Source organism: Phasianus colchicus, chromosome 3, assembly GCF_987193195.1.
Source record: "Phasianus colchicus chromosome 3, bPhaCol1.hap1.1, whole genome shotgun sequence".
Taxonomy (NCBI): domain Eukaryota; kingdom Metazoa; phylum Chordata; class Aves; order Galliformes; family Phasianidae; genus Phasianus; species Phasianus colchicus.
The window spans coordinates 25,252,239-25,273,401 of NC_143438.1; the positions used below are offsets into that span (position 1 = coordinate 25,252,239).

The 21,163-nt window shown below is 37.1% G+C and overlaps 1 long non-coding RNA gene across 5 annotated transcripts in view; it reads left to right on the plus strand.

Annotated features, from left to right (window-relative positions):
• LOC149918463 (uncharacterized) overlaps positions 1-21,163 on the plus strand; it is a 54,412-nt gene that overhangs the window by 11,680 nt on the left and 21,569 nt on the right. The window contains exon 3 of one of the 5 annotated variants that reach the window (XR_016465486.1): positions 7,596-7,936. The exons of the other annotated variants lie outside the window; for them this stretch is intronic. This is a non-coding gene — a long non-coding RNA (uncharacterized LOC149918463). Of the gene's footprint in view, positions 1-7,595; positions 7,937-21,163 lie in introns of those variants that run through there. 5 annotated transcript variants of the gene reach the window in all.

Genomic DNA, 21,163 nt, shown 5'->3' on the forward strand with positions numbered 1-21,163 from the left:
CCACAACAATCCTGATGTGGAATTGGCCTTTGTATTGTGTAGTGTGTTCTGTCAGCTGATGGACTGGAGGAATAACTATCAGCCATTGTGCGGGTACAGAATACAAACCACGGGCTGTGATGAATGTGTTTTCTGACATCTGCTGATTATTTTTTGTCTTGTTTATAGTAGATCTGATTGACTTGTACTTCACAATAGTAGTTAACTTTACAAGAAAAAATTCTTATATAAAACACTCTGGAAGTTTTGAAGAAAGTGAATTTTCTAAAGAAACAACAACAAAAAAGTGTTTCTGAATCATAATTAAGCCCCATGGCATATATTTGTTTGTTACTGACACTGTGGTGACATTGTGATCATAACCTGTGGTGTTCCACCTTAATCTTTTTAGAAACTTCTACTGCCTCAGCCATTGAAAGCCATTACTAGCTTTGAGATTGAAAGCTCTTTCTGTAACAAATACATAGAATTTAGCAAAGCTTTAGCCTTCTATTATTTATATTATGGGCTTACATTATAGTACTTTTTCTTATTTCTCTAAAAAGCTCAATTTTTAACTTGACACAGATATTGTGCTTGCAGCCCATGACTGCATTGTAAGAGCAAGTCTGGGGAAAAAGCTGTAGGCATCTGTAACTGTGTAGGGGACAGTAAGCATGATCACCAGGATCACTTTGCGATCTTGCATTCTCAAGGTCAATTAAAGATTTTGGTGTGTGAAATTACCTTTTCTATTTTCCTTGGGAATTAATATCGAGGTATGTTATGACATTGGGAGACACAGAACACAATTTCATATTCTGTAAACTTTAAGTGCACCTGTTTGCTGCATACTACTGGCTAGCGAATCAAGTGCATGTGTTGTTTGTGCAGAATTATTGACCATAGATTTGATAGCACTAAGTAACAATGCTACTGCTGTAAAACTGGGAGGGGAATGGAGTTAACATCAAATCCTGTGTTGAGAAAATGGCTATTTGTATCATATTTTGTCCTTAATCCTCTGAGTGAGCAGGTTGAGGAAGCCAACCTTTTGTTCTCTTTTGTGCCACGTTTTCAAGGTTGTGAATCTTCCTGTGACACAATAGCTGTAACGTGGAGGTCTTTGCCATTGTTAGTTTATTCAGCAAAATGCTTTCTTCTTTTGAACTATTTCAAGCGGTCATCACACTGATCAGCAATTCAGGACACTTACTGACATTCCAGCATGTAAAATGGAGAGGGAAAATCAACATCTACATAAAACCTCATAAGGTTTTAGAGATTTTATTGAATGTGTTGCTACTGAACTTGTTGTTTGCTAGTCCAAGGAAACAACTTGCATTTAGACATAGGGAAAAAATGTATTCTTAATTGTTACATGATAATTTATTTTAATTTTTCTTACTTACTCTCCAAGACAAGGCATCAGATTAATTTTGAAGAAAATAATTTCTTCAAAATATATAGGATGTTTTACTAACAACAGTGATGTAAAGAGTATTTAGATTTACATATTTACATCTTGCATGTCTGTATTTCCTTGTAATGACATGTTTTTGAATATCCAGATGTACTGTTGGCAGTGAAGGGATTGAAAGTGGTTTGTCCATCTGTAGTTAAGAGACTTTAGAAATAGCACAAGTGCTTTTCTTTTTTTTTCCCCACTGTTCCAGGTGAGAAAACAGGACAGATGTTCTTTCAGAGGTTTGACTGACTCAAAGGACTGATAGCTCTCTTTATGTAAGAAATGCCATTTCTTGGCTTGGATTTATTATTCCATGGCTGAAACCCTCACTCCTCAAATTAGAAAAACATTGATTTTCTATTATGCCAGGATTAAGGTCACTTTATTTCCTGACTTTAAAGACCTTAACCAAACTGCATCTATGTGAATACGAGAGAGGATGTGTTTTTATTCAGTTAATTTGCCTATTGAATGGTACCAGTTATTTTCACATAAGCAGTAAAGATGTATACTTTTAAGAAAGAAGTGGTGAGGAACGACCTTCCTTCCAAATCCAACATGTAGGTCTCAAAGAAATTTTAGCAGGAAAAGGATTTAGAGTGTTAGGTTTTTTTTTTTTTGATTGCTAAGTGAGTTGACTAAGAAAAGGAAAAATTCACTTTAGGGTTTTTCTTTGAATGTCTCAGTCCCACATTGCGGTCTTAAACCTAGCTACAATATCTGACTGCAGTTTTACTACTTTTCCTATGATTCTTTATTTAACATTTTTTGAGCAAAAACGATATAGTTTTGTTAACTTGTGAATTCACCTGAAATAGTTTGGTTTGAGAAGTATTGATCAAACTGCACAGGGGAAATGTTCAGAATTTTTCCTTCTGCACCCTGCTGTTTTTACGTGCTGTGTTTAAAAGCTGCCTAAATTCCTCTGAGGCTGCAGGAATTCCCAAATGCTTCTCTTTGCAGAAAGGAGATCTAAGAAAAGCTTACATCTTCTCTATCATGAGGCCTAGCCCAACTTGTAAGGGCTGGTTAAGCATCTGAATAAAGTATAAGAATCAGCTGGATACTGCAAGATAAAGATTAAGGTGTCTGACGTGGAGCAAGATGTTTAGATCTGTTCTGTACTAGCTTTGTCAGTGAAGTCTACTGGCTGTAGACCCAGTTCACATTTGCCAAAAGATACTTTTTCCATATTGCTCAAAGATTAAGTTACTTGTCTAATTGCACCATAAAGTACCTGGTTGGATTGAGAAGTAGGGGAATTTTGTGGCACTTGTCATTTCTTTGGGTCCCGGTTTTTGGTTTCCTTCCATTAGGTCTTGCAGGGGAGAGGAAGGAAAAGCCAGGTATTTATACTCAAGTCTCAGCTTGATATAGATTAAAAGAAGATTGTGTGTATGTATATAGGGGAGGTTTAGGTTAGGAAAAACTTATTTACGGAAAGGGAAGTTAAACACTGGAATAGGCTCCCCAGGGAGGTGGTTGAGTCACCATCCCTGAACATGTATAAAAACAGTTTGAATGTGGTGCTCAGGAACATGATTTAGCAAAGGGTTGTTAGAGTTGAGGTGGTATGGTTAGGTTGTGGTTGAACTTGATGATATTTTAAGGTCTTTTCCAACCTGAGCAATTCTACGATTCTATGTATGCGTACACATAAACACAAATACATACATTTTAGATGACAGTAATAAATCCTGAATGCTTGTGCTGTATCGGAACATTCAGTTTTGAATGTCCTGTGCATGAAGGTGGGTAATGCTTTATGAGTAGATGAGGAAAGTACAAGACTGGAAAAGTCTAGTTGAACCTATTACTAAATAATATTCCATATTTTATTTATCCAGCTAATACTTTGTTATATTAGAAAGAAATCCTTAATGATGTGGTAAATAAGCAGTTCTTTTTTCAGTCTTTTGTGGAGCTGGGGCGTTGCAATTAGTATAGTAATACAAGATGGTGAAAACAGAGTGAATATCAAATTTTGTGTTTTCCTAACCAATCACAGGATCTGAAATTTGGATTTTGGAGGAGGAGAAACCTCAGAAAAACTTTATTCTGGCATCAGCAGTACATCCTTATACAGTCTATTATTATGAGCTAATCATCAGAATATCGTGGGCACTAAAAAAAAAATCCTGGGATTTTAAAGTGGATGCCTTTTACTTGCTCTCTCTAGCTTTTACTGCCACTTAACTATACTGGTATGCAACTTCTGCTTGCTTCTTTATGCTGGCAGAATCTTTAGTGAAGCCATGAACAGCTGTACTTGGAAAGTAAGCAGAGGGTATAGGCCAGAAATTGTCTATTTGAATAATAAGATTTTTTAAAGAGTTTGTGTGTACTTTCTTGAGTAGATTTTATTCTCTCCTGATGTGTTTTCTATAGTGAAAAGAAAACAACTAATCATTGCTTATTAATTTTTAAATGTCTAAAGAGTGGTTTCCCTGAAGAGGCTGCATAACTGTTTCTAATCTTTGAGAGCTTAATTCTGTCCCTGAGATTCTCCTGAAGTCATATGTAGCTCTTTGCTTTCTGCTCTTTGCTGAAGTGTTCCAGTTACTGTAGTTTGAGTTTTTGCCTAAGTGAATGAAAGACTTTTTTTTTAGAATGCAGTGTTGCTGCTTAAGATGTGACTGACTTAAGCAAAACAAAAATGCCACCCTTTTAGCATCTCCTTCAATTTCCCTCCACGTATGAATTCCTTGTTCCTTGTCATGGCTTTTTGTGATGAGTTTTCATACTTAATATGAGACGTTTCTTTGGAAAACTTTAAACAAACTGAATATTTTGTTTGGGCTCTGGTTTTTGGCTACTGAAGTATTTGGGATTTTTCAGGTGAAACAAGTGATTTGCTATTTATCTTAACTCCTAGGATTTATGTTTAACAGGCCAGACTCTGTGTTATCAGACCAAGTGCATCTGTTGTGTTGGAAAATACTGTCATCTTAAGATTTTAAAACTTTGGTGTTTCAAGACAGTATTTTCATGGCATTGGGTCCAGTCCTTCTTTTTAAGTAAAAAGCACTTTTATAATTGTAATCACTGGCAACAGAGACCGCAGTTTGAATCCTTCCAACACTGCTGCATGGTAAGTAGGTGGGAAGAGCGTGTGATTTAGGGATGAGTAACTCAAGCAAACAAAACAAATGAACTGCTGATTTTTTTACTCTTTATTGGCAAATGTACAAGTTTTAATTGGAAGGAGGATGAGCTAGAGTGCATAAAATGTGGATCTCTGTGAAAGTTCAATCTCAACTTGAAATCAAACAATAAGTTTCAATATTGCAAAAATATTTCTTATTTGTGTTCCTTAATGTTTTTTTAACCTATATTTCCCTATGCATCATATCATCAACCTCTGGGACAGTGCAGAGTGGGTGTTAATTGAGTACTCCAAAACTGGGAAAGTATAGCACAGGTTGTAATGATCAGCAAGCACAACAAAAATGCAGCTTCTGTCAGTTACATTTGAATGGATAGAATTAGAGATAAACAAATCCCCTCCATACCTACCCTGATACCTTGTTTAATGAATTATTTAAATTTTCTCCTGAAAACTGAGAAGACTAAGAAATATCGTACTGTAGCATGACCACTTCACAAGTACTGAAGAGGTGCTGTGAAATAAATTTCCTCTCTTAGCATATTTATCTTCATTTTACAGAGGAAATAATGAGGTACAGGGTGTTTTAAATCTGAAAGTGTCACATTCTCTAATTTTGTACGTCTTCTAAATGCCTGGAATATATGACATCATATATATATATATATTATTATGAAAACAGGCTTCCCAAAGACTTCAGATGTACTTCTTTTTTTTTACGTCATCACAATTTCTTCAAATCTGGCATTTTAGAGAATGGAAACACCACATTTGGTGGATCAGTAGTAAAAAGTTCAGTTTGCTTAAGACTGAGAGCTTCAGGACTGATGAGGTGAAGGTCAGACCAGTGATGCCTCCTCGGAAGGCATTTAACTGCCTTAATCATATGGCCATCCTTCTATCTCCTGCAGTCCTGGGACTCAATTGGAACTGACCTTTTCCATCCTGTGACACTCCTATAGAGGTGTTTCATGGACAGAGAACTGCTTTGGGGTGATTCCCAAGAGGCGTGTTTTCCTCTTTTGCATGGAAAAAGTCAGGCTTTGTTTGGCTTGACAGGGAGTGCAGAAACATCAAATCCAACTATGTTAAAGCTGGGGAAAAGTAGAAGTTGCAAGAAGTTGGAGCAGAGATGTAACATGGAAATAGCTTGAAGTATGACAGTATTTTGTATTCCCAAGAAAGGGCCTGTTTCAATTATTGAAGTATTAACTGTAAGCAGTCTTGCTAGCTTTATTTATCCTAATTCTTGCTAGTTATCTTCCTCTAATCTTAGCTCTCATGAGCAACAGATATTTCTAGCTCTGCTGAAATCTCAAGTGCGTTTTCAAAAGTCGTAATGAGCTCCTGGATCTTAGCTTAGAGTTCTGTCTGGTGGATCATGCAGAGGAGCAGCTGTTTGTCTTCTAAACAGAGTTTTGGGTCGGATGCTGAACTTTTGTATGAAGTTCAGTTGTAAAAGCCATATTTGCAAGAATGTTGTGCTGTTATTCCAGGCTTAATTATCAATTTGATATAATGCTATAGTAAACGTAATAGTAAATAGTAAATGACTTTATTCTTCTTAAAAGTTAGGGTTTTTACTGCATAATATGCTCTACTTTCTCTGTAAGCTAATTAAGAGCAAATTATAAAACAGACCGTTATTTGGTGTACATGGACATTTCTATATCACAAATAATACACTGTCTTATATCTGCTTCTTGAGTAACAATCAAGTTGAGAGCCTGAAATGAATGAAGCATTTTCTGCTTAAAGCTCAAATGGGGAGATTAGTACTGCCACTTCCTTGATTGGTGCTGTCATTTGACTTTCAACACTAAAACATAGTAAGTAGGGTGATGCAAAGAGAAAAGTGCACGATAGTCATTTTCTTTGCTGTGTCTAACTTTATGCAGCCATACAACAGTGCTGATAGCCAAGTAATTCTGCAGTGTAATTCAAACATTTCAAATCTGTATGAATTCATTGTTCTTATTGCCAGCCCTGTCAAAATTAATGCTAAAATGTTTTGGCAAGAGTTTCCACAGTAATTGGTGTATTGTGTTTCTGTTAAAATATATTCTAGTGAAGTATTCCTCTAAAGAAAACCCCTTCAATCTGTTCTGATATGTGAATTTATTGAAATGCGCATTCGGAAATATTCCTGTCAGCCTATTGTGTCTGAATGTCATGGTGTGCTTTGAGTTAGCAATACATCAGTCTGGAAGAAATCCCACTTCCTTTTTGTATTTTCACTTAATTGCACATGCGACACCTATATAAACATCCTTTAAATGTTTAGGACTATGACTACCTGAAAGGAGGTTGTGATGAGGTGGGAGTTGGCTTCTTTCCCTGCATAACTAGCAATAGGACTAGAGGCAATGCCTCAAGTTGCTCTAGGGGAGGTTCAGGTTGAATGTTAGGAAAAGTTTTTCCAGTAGAGTGGTCAGGGACAGGAATAGACTGCTCAGGGAGGTGATGGAGTCATTGTCCCTGGAGGTGTTCAAGAAATGTTTAAGTATTGTGCTAAGGGATGTGATTAGTTGGTATTATTGGTGGTAGGTAGATGATTGGGCTAGATGGTCTTAGAGATATTTTCCAACCTTGGTGATTCTGTAACTGAGCTCTCCTTGAGTCGTTGAATACATAACCTTGACTTCCCTAGTACTGAAATAAAGATACATTCATAGCCCATTTCCTTAAACTGACACCTCTGACAGACTGTAGGCAGTTCCAGACAGTTGATATTCCTGAGCCTCCTGTGTGGAAAAGTTAAAACAAACCACTGTGAGTAGCTGTATTCTTTATACTCATTACATGTTTGGGCACCTTGCAAATCCTGTAGATTTCATTGCTGCCCATCCTTAGATGAACAAGAATTTTGTTGCTGTCCTGGCATCAGATTCAAATCATGGGACTGCAATGTCTGGTGTGTCTTCCTGCAAGCGTGTGTACTGTGAGTGTTGCCACAAGCCTTCCTGCTAGATGGTATTCTCAAAGAATGGCCTGAAGTATTTCACATCAGCGGTACTCATTGGAATCTTTTCCCTTTTCTAGAGACTTTGCATATGTGCTGGCCAGCGAAGGTTGACGGCCTGGGTAGCTGGGTTGGTGGTGCTGGTGGTCAATGCAGGTTTGCTCCGATCCATGCTCTACTCCTCTGCTCTTCCTTGGGACAGCTGCTATTGCTTCTGAGCTGCCATTTGGTCTGCTTGTTCCAAAGATGCTTTCTTATGAAGTATGAAAAAGCTTTTTGCTCCATCCATGTCTAGGCAAAGTAGTTCTTTTTGTGCAAAAAAAAAAGCATATATATATGTACAGAGAATGGATAGTTAAACCTGGTGTATGTTTTTTCCCCCTAATTGTTGATTAGGTTACTCAAAGTAACACAAATGTTGCTGTCAGGTTTCTCTCCAAGTCTATGTATTGTCTCTCCAAGTCTTCCAGAACTCGTTCCATTAACTTTTTTTGCTGATAGAAAACATCACACCTTGTGTTGGTTACGAGGAGGATTTCTTTGTTCCTATGTAAGCCTCATATATGTGACATGATGCTATTTCAGCAGAAAAGCATTATTGAAATTGTAAGGATGTACCATCTTTTACAGTTTGCATCCTGCTCTTTCATCAGCAAGATCTTTTCTATTTGTGAGGGATTATATTTATCTCTCCAGTGTTCTGCAGCCCTTAATGTTACTCCTAAATCTGCAAGACTGATGAAAGATTTATTCCACATCAGGACACAATTACTTTTAACTCTGGTTTGACTTGTTCTAGTCTGGGTCTGTTATGTTTATGGCAACACTACTTACATGCTGACTTAGAGGAACAGTGTAACACATTTGGTTCTGTCTTCTTTTTGATTCTCAGTTTCTTGTGTCTATTATTGCTTAGTAGGTACTGTTTTTTGGTCTTTAGTCTGGACAACTATCACACTCAATTTTCATTAGTAAGAAGGGCTGTTTATCAGGGGAAATCAAAACACATGGAAACAATTGCCTGCAACTTGTTGTTTAAAAATTATTTCATTCTTCTTTTTCATCTGTTAATGGGTCTAAATAGCACCACCAGAACCATCATGCATTTGTAATTGAAGTTTAATAGCACTCTTCTGATTGAGTTAAACTTCGTATTCTATTCAATTTTTGGGAAGAGCACAGCATTTGTAAAGTCACAGTTTCAAAAACTAAATGGAATATCCTAATAATCCTTTTGTGTTTAAAGCATAGAGACAAAGTAAAAATCCATGATTACAGTTCTGTTTAATTTTCATTACTTGTCATCTGAGAACTGTTTTATGTTGACCAGATGAAACTATCCTGTACTCTTAGCTTCTTGGAAGTCTTCTGTATTTGGAGGAGAGATTTTCTAATCACTCAGATTCACTTTTTTTTTTTTTTTTTAAGAACTTGTCTGCTATAGATGCATGTAGTTGACTCTTCAGGTAGGCTGATAAGTAGAAATGTGTGGCTGGCACGGGCTTCCCATACAAGCTGTGGTCCCCCATCCCTGAAGGCTGTCAAGGCCAGGTGGGATGGGGCTCTGGGCAGGCTGAGATGCTGGCTGGCAGCCCTGCCCACAGCAGGGGGTTGGGGCTGGGTGGGCTTCAAGGTCCTTTGCAACACAACCTATTCTGTGATTTCTATGATTTATTCTGAAGGATTTGTTCATCAAACCTTAACGATTATGCCTCCTTCATTTGCTCACTTATCTGATAGCTGGGCAGATTAAAAAATTGAGATGTTCATAATGCAGTGTGAAACTATTTCGCTATTCTCATTACTATTTTTTTTTTTGTTTGTTTTCGGTCCTTCCTGAACTTGTTATTCCAGAATAAGTTGTTACATTACGAGTATAACAAGAGGACCATTCAGTTAGCAAACATGATCCTTCTGCTTGTGCGTTCAGGAAAGGAATGAATTTTACTGGCCACCCAAGTGCCTGTTCCAAGCATCAGGCTCCTTTTGTAGGCTTGTATTCTTGTATCAATTAATATTGGAAAGATACAGTATTTAGTCTCAAAGTTTGCATACATATGCGCAGTGATTAAGTCTTCAAGAGATGATCTGCAGGGTGTGTTGAGCATCATAATTACTTAAGCTTCAGTAGCAGTTACCATTTTGGGGGGGAAAGGTATATTTAATTCAGAATGGTGTTGAGAGTTAATTTTTATACCTGTTGATTAAGAGTTCTGTCCTAGATTAACATCCTGCAGTTATGACTGAGATTTCAGGCTATTCTTGCTACTCATGAGTTAGAACTAAGATATGGAGGTATTTTGCATTCTTAGAAGCTGTCATTTGTGTTTCTCTGCATATTTCCACTAATTATTTTGAATTTATTCTGAGCATTCCAATCTAATTCCACATCTTTCTTTCAGAATTACTGGAATAACCACCAGTAAATTTAGAAGTGAAAGTTAGCATGTACTTCTGAAAATGGGCAGAGCAATAGGTTTTTTTTTTTTTTTTTTTTTTTTTTTTTTTGCAAAAAGATCACAGTACAGACATGCAGCATTGTGACTAGAATGTAAATCTACTAAATCTAGTCTTATTTCAATTGAATGTCTACTTCACATCTCAGCTGCCCAACTTTCTGACTGACTGAAATGAATGATGTATGGAGCATATTGATGAGTGTTATGTTTTAGAAAAAGTGACATTAGCTTGGTTATGTGACTGAAGTTTAATTAAAATGCTAGAAGAGAGAGAACTGTGCAACTTCTAAAATTAAAGTGAAAAGCTATGGGATATGGATATTTCATCAAGGATGAAACTTTTTAAGTTTCAATGGCACATTACATGCATATAATGAGGTTACTAAGCAGTGAAAATTTTGCAGAGACAGTTGAGTATTTTACTGTGTTCTTTCATGTTTTTTGGAACCTGGTTGTTATTGTTTGTTTGTTTTAATGTAACAATGAAGTGCTACATTGCTAGCTTTCAGAGGCAGGGTGAAGAGTACTTGAAGAAATGTGACTGAGGTACAGTCAGAAATGAAGTTTTGAAATCTGGGATTAAAAAAAAGGTTGGGCTAAGCAACAGACAGGTGTGCAAATTGGAGTTCAGAAAGGGCTCATATTGTGGATGTATCAGGAAACACTGATATGATACCTGTATGGAATTTCTTACCCAGGAGGAATTTGACGCAGGTCTGTGTTTCTCCTCTTTCCTTGAAGTGGTTTGGTGCTGCTCAATATCATTTTCTGGTCCTAGCTCAGCATTCAGAAGGTATTTTCATAGAGATCATTGAAGTTGAAAACACCTAAGAGAAAATGGCTCTGTGTTTCCTCAGCATGGTTTTCACCAACTATTTACTTGGATGTTGCAGGTGTTATATAAAAGCATTGCTGATACAAAATGACCAAACAGTTTGAAAAGCCTGGCTGTGGCACTTAGAGACTCCTTTGTTTTAGGTTTTATATGGCTAACTTTGGTACTTTAACATCTTGATGTTCAAGCAACTAATAAGTTTGTATTTCTTCATGCCCTCAAGGCCAAGTAGAATACAAAAGCCTAGTTACAAAAAATGGAGATATAATTAGTTGTATCCCCCCCACTGGCCATGTGGTAGTGCTAGTTCTTCCTCTAGTATCTGGAGGATTGTTTGGTGGTTGAATTACTTTCTCACCTGAAGCACTTTTTTTTCCTTATGTTTCATTGAATTTTGGAGACATTGTAGCTGAATTTTATTATCTAGCCTGGTGGTGTTTTGGTTTTTGGTTGCTTATTTTAGAATAAATATACCACCCTCAGAAACAGTGTTCTGCCCACAGACTAGTCTCACATTAAGGTCTTCTGCTACGAATTTTAAGTAACTTGGAACTTGCGAAGCATGTTGTAGCTTAGCAACCAGGATGCTGCTATTTAACAGCTGATCTGTGAACTTCAGGGTAATCAGAAATGTCTTATTTCTTGAACATACCCAATGAGTAAAAAGTGAAGATCTTAAGATGAGGTGAAAATTTGAGTTCTAGATTTGGCATTCTTAATGTATTGCTACTTACTTTCTAAACCTTAATAACAAAATAAGAACTAATTTTTTATAAATAAGGTATGAGAAGAACAAACATGACCCTGATGTCATGAAAACATGTTTTTCTGACTCTTTTAAATGTTTGATATTTGCATATAGATTTCCATTTATTTCCAGTAAACACAGTTTTTTTTTTTTTTTTTTTTTTTTTAATGGTAACTCTGAATTCTGGTCTCTTAATATGTAGCAAAAGCACTGAGCTGATTTCAGTTTTAATGCATGTTACTAGAATTTCTTTATACTTTCACATGTTGTTATGGTGCCATCTGGTTTACCTGCCTTTTGCCTACAGCAAATAATAAAGCAAAAGCATCACAGAATCACAGAATGGCCTGGGTTGAAAAGGACCACAATGATCATCTAGTTGCAACCCCCTGCTATGTGCAGGGTCACCAACCAGCAGACCAGGCTGCCCAGAGCCACATCCAGCCTGGCCTTGAATGCCTCCAGGGATGGGGCATCCACAGCCTCCTTGGGCAACCTGTTCCTGTGTGTTGTCACCCTCTGAGTGGAAAACCTCCTCCTAATATCTAACCTAAACCTCCCCTGTCTCAGTTTAAAACCATTCCTGCTTGTCCTTTCACTGTCCACTCCCTCTCCCACTGCCATTCCCCCTCCTGAAATAATAGAATGCTCTCTGTAAGTTAAGTAATAATTGTAGTAGGTTTTAAGCTCCAATCTCATGACCGTAGCCATGGTTTTCACAATATCCTGCAGCTGTTAGCTGGATTCTCCCTCTGAAATGTTTTAGCTCTCAGAAGTGAAGAATGGGGCTTTACTATTCTGAAGTAGTGATTCTTTTTTGCAAAAACAGTGGAAGGGAAACACGAGAACTTTGTTTATTGACATAACTGTTTCTACACTGACCAAGTGAAGAAATATATATTTCTCAGATTTTCTAAAAACTATTTTTGAGAACAAATATCTGCTTACAAAGAGAATAAGCAATTGGGAAGAAGAGAATGCAAGTGTTTTTGCACTACTTTTATGGTGGAAATTTACTTCAGGTGGTAACATGATTAAGAGCCTGATACACAGCCCACTAAAGTGGAGAAAAGCCCTCTGTGTCACATAGTGTAGGGAAAAGCTCCTAGCAGAGCTAGAAGAAGATAGAAGGGGGGGGGGGGGGGGGGAAGTTAAGATAATTTAAAAACTCCATTATTTGGTACAAGCTTTCATGTTTCAGGTGAAAATAGTCTTTGCAATTGTTAGGCAATGGTGCCTGAATTAAGTCTTGATTACCTCGCAGACATTTAGTGTTCTTTACCCTGCAAGAAGGTAATACTCAATTTTATTTTTTCCTGACTTTTCTTAGTAGCTAACAAATACTTTAAGTGGTGGAAGGTTCATGTGACAGTTACATTTAGTTGCATCTGGGACTTTAATTTGCTACAAACTTATCTTTGTTTTTTCTCCTTTGGGCTTGGATGGGAAAGAGAAATAAGGAGATGTTTTCAGAAAAACAGGTTTGGTTCCCCCCCAGCAATAGTGACACCCATTTAATAAGATTTGTGTTCATACAGAATGTTGTCCATGTGCATGCTGCTCTGAGGGATAGCAATGCAACATCTCACTGATGAAGGATTTGAACTTTTGAAATGTGTTGTATTTATTAATCCTTCTAATTTCTTTAACAAGTCTGAATTATATTCATTTTTAATCACTTGGGTGCTACAGATAATCTTGAATTTTAAATAGATACTTTTATTTGGGATTTACCATAATGTTTCTGTGGTTTGATTCATATAGCAAATATTCATATAAATTATTCTTTTCTTTTATTATATTTAATTCTGGAAAAAACAAATACATATATATATATATATATATATTTTACTTAGACACTAATCCTGTTTGTTTCTATTATTATTCAAGCCTTGGTTTAAGATATTTCATAACAATTTAATCACATCTCTAAGTACACTATTCTAGATACAATTCCAGTGCTTTCGTGATAAAACACTAACATTCTTTTTGTAGTTGGCATTTTCTTCAACTGCATTTTCTCCTTATTTCTTTTGCAACAAATCTTACTCCTTTCTGTAGTGCTGAGTAATATTCCTGTGCTTTTCTGTGGTGCAAATTCTCAAATCAAGATCATCTTTTGAGAAGGTTATCAGAATCCTAGGTCTGGCTTAAATGATTATGACTCTGAGGAGAGAAAATCTGGTTCTGGTGTTTGTCACATTGGTCTGAATGAGGAGACCTTTCCAACTATTCAAATACAAAAAGTGATATTACCCAGGCAGAGTGCTGACTTGTTCTCATTCTCAATGCTTCATACTATTTTTTGATATTTTCACTACTGCAGGATCTGTAACCATCACAGCTAATCTTCCTTAATCTTTAAATCAGAGTGGAGTTTTCTGTGATGCCTTTGCTCAGTACTTTTTATTGATGCTTACATGAAAGTAGTCGATTAAAACATATTAGGTAATTGTGAATGATAATATTACTGTAATAAGTAAATGTATTGAAATGCTGCTGTCAGTAGCAAACCCTAAAATATACATGTGGATTCACTTTGTTGTTCATTAGAGCAATAATCTTAGAAAGATTTGCAAAATTCTGTGACGCTTCCAAATAGATAATGTTGGGTATTTACTTATTTCTTTCCATCATCAAGAAACAAGTACTTGCAGTTGTAAATTGAAAAAATAAGTGTATAGATCAGATTCCTACTAAAGTAAATTAGAGTACACTTTTAGAAGGTGCTTATGTTGCCACGTCTGTTGCACCTGTTATGGTGCCCTGTCTCCACTACTGCTATTTTGATAGTAAGCAATGTTTATGATTCTTAATGAAGTTGGATGACTGTGGAACAGAGATTTTCTGCAATAAGTGAAGGATATCATTCTTGTAGGCAAGAAAACACTGAGACATCCCCACTAGATAACTAGAGGCCTACAGGTGAATCTTGGAAGAGCAGAAGGCCCTCAACATGTCATTCCCTCTGTTCTCTTAAGACTGCGTAGTTTGGTCTTTGGCTATACTTTAAGGCTTGTTTGTTATGCTTAAACTTGGTATAAGGATTGCTTCCTGCAGTGGAAAACACCTGGCTGACACAGGTACTGCAGTAAAACTAGTGCCCTCTCTTCTAGATGCTATACAGATTAAGGATGTCCAGTAGGAATATTGTTGTATGAGCATTATGCCAAACACTTAAATGATGATGTATGACGACATATGAAAGTAGTTTACTCTTAGTCACAAAATCTATTATTTCAAGAGGTAGCTTCATACGTTTTCTTGTATGCATACTACTATGTGTGTGCTACAAGGTCGTGTATTCTTTCAAGGGAATAAAGGCTGAGTAGGAAACCGCAGCTTTTAGGTTTCTGTCTTTGTATGTTGTTCTCTTTATCAGAGTTGATCTCAGTGGTTGCTTTTGTGGCTGGTACTGACTGTCATAATGCAAGTCTGTGTGATATTTTTTGGCTAATTATAGTCACCTCAAATACTGTCATTGTCTATGTGAAATATATTCTTTATGATTCTGTATGCATCACTTTACATTTGTCAGCTGTGATTTTGTCTGACACAACTCTCTAATCTAGTAGGACAGTTTTATGAGGATAAAAACAATGCTGGAGTGCTTGCCCTTTACAGGGATTGTTTAGGGGCGGGGGTGTTCTTTCTTACACGATTTCACAATTATTGTATTTTAGAATCCCCTCAAAACTGATCTTTTAGGGAACATACTATCTCATCCTTCTTGAGGTTCACTCTCCAATTTCCTAACCTCAGTGCTAGATAATTTAGTTTTGGAAAGTTGAATGGAAAATAAAAGTAAATTAATAGATGTGTTTGAATGGTAGCATTGTGCAAATCTTCTGCAGTTAGAAAATTGTGTGAAGTATTGGTCTTCCAAAGGTTAGCAAAGGTTAGCAAAAGGTTGAGTTCTTTTTTTTTTTTTTTAATGAGTTCTGCCTGATGCTGAGGCAAAAAATTGTCTGATGTAGAATATTTTCAGTAGTGCTAATTAAACTGTTCCTCCTACTTATTATCATTTGATCCAAATGAGAAATTGATGCTTTACTAAAAAAAACAATTTAAGTCTTAACAAAATAGTTTTATTTCAGCTCGAGTAGGACTATTTTTTTTCCACTGAGTGAAATTGAGCTTTTTGTAGGTATGTTGCAATCTGGACTCTTAAGCAGCTTTTCAGTATTTGAAAGGGGACTATAAGAAAGAAGGGAACAGACACTTTAGCAGGATCTGCTGTGACAGGACAAGGAGAAATGGTTTCAAACTAAAATAAGGGAGATTTAGTCTGGATGTAAGGAAGATTTATTTATTTTTTTTATAGTAAGGGTGGTGAGATACTAGAACAGGTGGTCCTGTGAGGTGTTGGATGCCCCATTCTTGGAGGCACTCAAAGGTCAGGCTGTATGGGACTCTGAGCACTTGATCTAGCTGTAGATGTCCCTGCTCATTGAAGTGGAATTGGACTCAATGACTTGGGGCTGTGCCCATTGTTCCATGCCCACTGGAACCTCTTCCTTACCTCCAGCCTGACCCTCCCCTGACACAGCTCCATGCTGTTCTTTTAGGCCTCGTTGCTGTCAGTAGAGAGCAGAGCTCAGCACTCCCTTTCAGCTTCCTCTGCTCTGGGCTGAGCAAACCCAGGATGAGGCCACACAGCATAGAGCAGAAATCTCTCTCTTTGCCTGGCTGGCGGTGCTGGGCCTGGTTCACTCCAGGGTATGATTGCTCCTTTTGGGCTTCCTGGGCATGTTGTTGGTTCATGTTCAACTTGCTATTGACTAGTACCCTCAAATCTCTTTCAGTGAGTCTGCTCTCAAGCATCTAATTCCCTAGTCTCTATGTGGAGTCAAGATTTCCCCTTACCAGGTGCAAAATCCAGTGCTTACTCTCGTTAAACTTAATATGGTTGGTGATTGCCCAGCATTCTAATTTGTCTAGATCTCTCTGCAAGACCTATTATATGGGTGTCCTACCTGCTGGTTAGCTTGGGTAGTGTTGAATGAAGGGGAATTATTCAGGGCCCCATCAACAAAGGTTGCTCCAATTTATTTCCACAGAAATGACAACAGATAAAAAACGCACAATAACACAATTTGATAGAGCCCATTCTCAGCTATGAATTTTTCATTCTTCCAACACCACCATTAGCTATACATTTTTTACCATTTACAAACAAGAGCCTGCATGCTGTGTTTGTAATAGTCTGCACCAACAGATGTGACCTGCTGTTGCTGCTACTCAAACTCACCACCCCCTATCATCTTGTGCTCACAACTATGTTTGTTCTCCATAAACTAAATGCAGACCAATATCAATGGATGCCATATTTCAGCATGGTGGAATTCAGTGTCACAATTTTTCTCCATATGCCCTTCCACGTCTGTCAGACTGCTCCTCTGCTGTTGTCTGTCACATGACAACAAAATGTAATGGAATATTGATGGGAAGCTTCAGCCATTACTGCCATACCACCAATATCTGTCTATGATGTCATGGACCAACATCATAAAGTAGGAGGTATTATTTTCAGGGCAGCCCTCTTAGTATGGTGAACATACATAAGTAACAAAGCATTTTTTTTTTTTTTTTTTTTTTAGTTTTTAATATTTGTTATTAAAATGAAAAGAATAAGTAATGAAAACACTGAACTAATGGGATAAGTTACTTTTTTTTTGTGCATGAAACTTAATGTCCCAGGCTGGTTCAATTGCAATAGTTGTCATTCTCAGTGAGCTTTCAAGGTGTTTCTCAGAGGTCGTTGATGAAATTTTACTCTTCCTCTACTTCATCCTTGAAAACAGTTGTTCACAAATGTATGTACTGCCAAAAGTGGTGACATGAATAAGGCTTGGTTGTGAAGTGAGGGGTATTTCTATAAGAGGGGGCTTATAAAAGTGTGGTAGTGTGACATGATTGAATGTTGGGTTACAACTCTTTACATTCCATTTTAAAATTCACGAGTAATGTATTTACGTCTACTGAACATGGCATTGCAAAATGACTTTTTTCAGCTAAAAAAGTCAGTGTACTCGGTATAGCCAAGTACACAGCTGCTTAAGCTAGAGAGAACAAAATGCTAAGGAAGTTCTGAACGCCTGGCATTTGTCTCCACTTGGCATTGTTAGTTAAGTTCCTCAACCTGCCAATACCTGGAAAGAAGCAGAGAGAAATCTGCCTGCTGGTGAATTCATCCAGGAGTTGGGAAACAAATGCACATAAACAAGTAAAAAGGGCTGAACCCAGTGATGTGCTTTGAGATGACATCAGTGCCTTTCATCCTGAGGTTGTACAACTTTACCTACGCTTGTTTATAACTAGTTTGCCTCCGTCTCACCTCACTGGGAGAAAATTCTGTGGTGTGTGGTAGAAGAGGGAATCCTACCCTTGTCCTGTCCACTTGTGAGGCTGACCTCCATGTAGCTCTGTGCGTGGGGGTGCTGGTGGGATCTCTTGACAGCCCTGCTAGGGCCTGCACAGCATCCCAGCTTATGTTTGACTGCTCTGTGCGTGTCTGCCCATGAGCTCCAACCAACCTGGGCTCCAGAGCTGGTCAGCAGTTGGGAGAATCTTCTGGAGATCCTGGTGGTTTCTAAGCACTGAACTTGTGGTATGTCTGTGTTACAGCAGCTGCAGTTTGGGTGGTTAAGTTCAGACTAGCTAGAAGATACTTAAATTGTGTACTGTCAATGTTACAGCTGCAGCTGAAAAACCACAGGGAAGCTAGTTTAAAAACTCTGCCCTGCGACCAGAGCTTGGCTGTGGCTGCATTGTCAGCAATATCCAGCCTCTGTGTTCTGGGTTTATCAAGAATGTCTATGTGGTTTTACAGTAGTGAAATGCCAGATGTACCCATTGCTTCCTTGAAGGAGCAGTTAAGTGCTATAATGAATATGTGCTGAAGAATATAGAGTGGTGGAGAACAGATTCTGGAGTCAGGATCAACTACTTGATGCTATCTGGGGTTGTGCTATCCATTCTGGTCTTGTGCTACAGTAGAATATGGTGCTTGTCCTTAGCAACTCCTTTGTAGATATGAGGTCTGTGCTCATGGTAGAAAATAGAATTAATAATGTATTTTCACATCTGCAGTACGCAGTCCTTATCCTGTATATGCTCAGTCTGCCCCTGCCTGGGACATTACTAATTGTTGTTGATCATAACTATTGGTGGAGTACATTAGTAGTGAAATGGTATGAAAGAATGTAGCCTTTTATTTGAGGCTCTGTCTTTCTTTAATTTATTAATCTAGGCACATCCATTTATCTCAGTACTGTCATTACCAGTTTTGAATATTTTCTGATTTCCCAGCATTTGTCCCTGAGCCACTTTTGTATAATTTCACTAAAAATTGGCTGTCTTTATCTCTGTATGCTCTCAATATGTAGCTAGATATGCTGTTGAACACAGCAAGATCAAACGGTTGCTTTGTTGAAGATGAATGGTTCAGTTTAAGTGCAATGACTTAAAAAAAAGTCTGTTTTGCTAAAGGATATAATGTAGATGCCACTAATTAGTGCTCTTTACAAATAATTGTCTAGTTCCTATTATTTGGATTCACTAGGCAGTAATCAACAGAAACCATTTATGCATTTGGCATGACACTGAGATATGTATGTATTAAATAACATGCATAGTAGAAGGCAAACTCTTAAAAAGACATTTTGGCAGGGTAGGCATAGTAAGGAACAAGAAGCCAAGTTTGGTATGTATTCATTATCCTTCAGTGGGAATGCAACACTGTCATACTTATCCTGAAAAGCATGGACCAAACTCATTACCTCATAACCTTCTTACAAATTTAAATTCACTATTTAATTTTCAGTTTATTAATTAGTCTTTCTGCCTTTCTTTCTCTCTCTTTTTTCCGTTGTTGGTAGTTGTTTTCTAGTCTCGTTTAAAAGAAGTAAAAAAAAAAAAAAAAAAAAAAAAAAAAAAAAAATACTTGCATGAGAGAACTGCCAAAAAGTGGAGGTATAATTTTCATGTTTTCTTTTTCTCTGAGCAAATACTAGGCACTTTTGGCACTTTTGTGCTAAAGGTGCCATTTGTAAAAACAAAAAAAAAAACTTTATATACTTAAGAACATAGAAAAGTGAGTGGCATTTTAAGCTGTTTTCTGATTAAAACAGGCAGTTTTTAACAGAATGTAGTTCTTTCAACATTGATTTTTAATTCAGCACACACATTCGTTTCTGAAGTAGGGGAAATATTGACATTGTTTCTTCATGTAGGTAATGTAAAGGGAGGTCTTGCTTGTCTTGTTTTGGTTCTTTCCCAAATGTGGTTAACATTTTTCTAGGACGCTTCATGAACAAGGAGTGTATTTCATAGCTCTTCTAAGCATTAACTGAAAAGCAAGTTACAATGGCCAGTGTTGTTTATCTCACAGATATTCATAGAATGATAAAAATGCAGTTTGGAAGTGATCCCTGGAGGCTGTCTAGTCAATTCTTCTGCTAGAATCAGAACTGTTATAAACTTTAGATCAAGTCAGTTGTGGTTTTGTCAGTCTTGAAAATCTCTAAGAATGGCAATTCCACACATGTGAATAATGTATTCTAGTGCTAACCAATCTTTCTTGTGAATAATTTTTTCTTGATGTCCATCAGTCTTCCAAAGTGCAACTTCTCCCTGTTTGCTGTCTGCCATATCTGAAAAGAATTCGACTCCGTTGTCATTGTAATTTCAAGTAGCTGTAGGCTGCTATTAGGCCTATTGGATTAAGTCTTTACCAAATTAAACAAATTGAACTCCCTTAATGTTTCCTAAAGAGTTAAGTTCTTACCATCTACTGGGCAGTCTCCTAACAGACTCTCTTCAACTTCTTAGCATCCTTCACAAACTGCAGAGCCCCAAACTGAATGGTTTTCCAGATAGAGCCCCTCCAACGTGATAACTCCTTTGACCTGATATTCACTATTCTCTTGTCTGTACAGCTAGTTCTTTCATCATAGAAAGCAATTAGGTTGGTCACGCATGACTTGCCTTTGGTAAGTCCCTGCTGACTGTTCCTGATAAACTTCTTGTCCTTCATGTTCTTGAATATTGATTCAATTTCATCTTAATGTGAGTTGGTGGAGAAAGGGTGTTTTTCTTTGAGACAAAGGCAATGTTCTACTGGAAGTAGTGGAGACATTTCTTTTCTGGAGCAGACAAGCAGAGGTAACCTGTTGTATTGATACAGATAACTTCCATTCTAATGAGGGAAAGAGAACTATCACTATAAAACTAAGAAAAAATGTCTTTGGCTAAGGTAAGATTTTTCTAGGAATGTGGTGAAACCTTAGGAAATGTAGCTACCTGGGAAGAGGATCCTAGCAATATGATGAAACTATTTTTGTTATTCACTTAGGAAACATTAGATTACAAGGTAGAATTCACTGATGTCTTAATTTTATAGCTCCTATGTTATGAAAATAAGCTAATAAACCTCTAGATATTTAAAAATACATGTAATTTTATCTTTTGGATGAAGTATTGACTGGAAACTGTAAAATTAAAAGTTAATCTGTAAATAAATCATTGTGCATTTGAAAAAGTGTAATTTCTTTTGAGATAGAAATACTGTTTCTTTAATGTATTTAAAATTCACTTTCCTAAATA